Source organism: Rutidosis leptorrhynchoides, chromosome 9 (genome assembly GCF_046630445.1).
Source record: "Rutidosis leptorrhynchoides isolate AG116_Rl617_1_P2 chromosome 9, CSIRO_AGI_Rlap_v1, whole genome shotgun sequence".
In the NCBI taxonomy this organism is placed as follows: domain Eukaryota; kingdom Viridiplantae; phylum Streptophyta; class Magnoliopsida; order Asterales; family Asteraceae; genus Rutidosis; species Rutidosis leptorrhynchoides.
The window spans coordinates 252,050,806-252,052,056 of record NC_092341.1 but is presented as its reverse complement, the minus strand read 5'-3'; the positions used below and the strand labels follow the sequence as shown (position 1 = coordinate 252,052,056).

Genomic DNA, 1,251 nt, shown 5'->3' with positions numbered 1-1,251 from the left:
AAGGTCATGCAATTACTCAACCTGACATTAATGCGCCAGATTATGAAATCAAAGGACAAATTCTACACATGGTAACTAATCAATGTCAATTTAGTGGTGCACCGAAGGAAGATCCAAACGAACATCTTCGTACCTTTAATAGGATATGTACTTTATTTAAAATCCGAGAAGTTGAGGATGAACAGATATATCTCATGTTATTTCCCTGGACTTTAAAGGGAGAAGCCAAAGATTGGTTAGAATCGTTACCTGAAGGGGCGATTGACACATGGGATGTCTTAGTTGAAAATTTTTTTAAACAATTCTTTCCAGCATCTAAAGCCGTAAGACTTCAAGGAGAAATTGTTACGTTCACGCAAAAGCCAAATGAAACTTTATATGAAGCATGGACAAGATTTGGAAAGTTATTGAGAGGATGTCCGCAACATGGTTTAGACACTTGTCAAATAGTACAAATATTCTACCAATGATGCGACATCACTACAAGAAAAGACATCGATATAGCAGCTGGTGGTTCCATTATGAAGAAAACTGCAACTGACGCTTACAAAATTATTGATAACACTGCTTCCCACTCACATGAGTGGCATCAAGAAAAAGATATCGTTAGATCATCTAAAGCAGCTAGAGCCGATTCTAGCCATGACTTAGATTCCATTTCCGCAAAGATAGATGCTGTCGAGAGACGAATGAAAAAGATGACTAAAGATATCCACTCAATACGAATTAGTTGTGAGCAGTGTGGAGGACCACATTTAACAAAAGATTGTCTCAGTATTGAACTAACAATGGAACAAAGAGAGAATGTTTCATACATAAACCAAAGGCCTGGAAATAATTATCAGAATAATTATCAACCGCCAAGACCAATCTACAATCAAAATCATAATTATAACCGAAATTGTAACGACCTGGGATTTTTCCAACGTTTATTTATTAATAATAATTATTATTATTAATACATGTGATTAAACGAATGTATGTTATTACATTTACATGTTGCCATGATTGCCCGTACTTGACTTTAATTGCCCAAAACGTCTTTGTGACACACGAAACTTGCACGAATAATATTTTCAAGTATTATTTACATTCATGATTAAGTTTTATTAATCATTTTATTTAACTAAGGTTACTAGTTAATTACATGGGCTTTTATTGGACTTATTTGTTAATTAATTGAACTTGGGCTTTGATTAATGTTGTGGACTCTTGAACATGGGCTTATAAGCCCACCCTACCCATTTATAT

The 1,251-nt window shown here is 34.5% G+C and overlaps 1 non-coding gene across 1 annotated transcript; it reads right to left on the bottom strand.

Moving 5' to 3' along the window:
- Positions 1-326: 326 nt before the first annotated feature.
- Positions 327-433, bottom strand: LOC139869552 (small nucleolar RNA R71). Its single transcript, XR_011766159.1, has one exon. It is a non-coding gene; the product is annotated as a small nucleolar RNA R71 (small nucleolar RNA).
- Between the last annotated feature and the right edge of the window lie 818 nt (positions 434-1,251).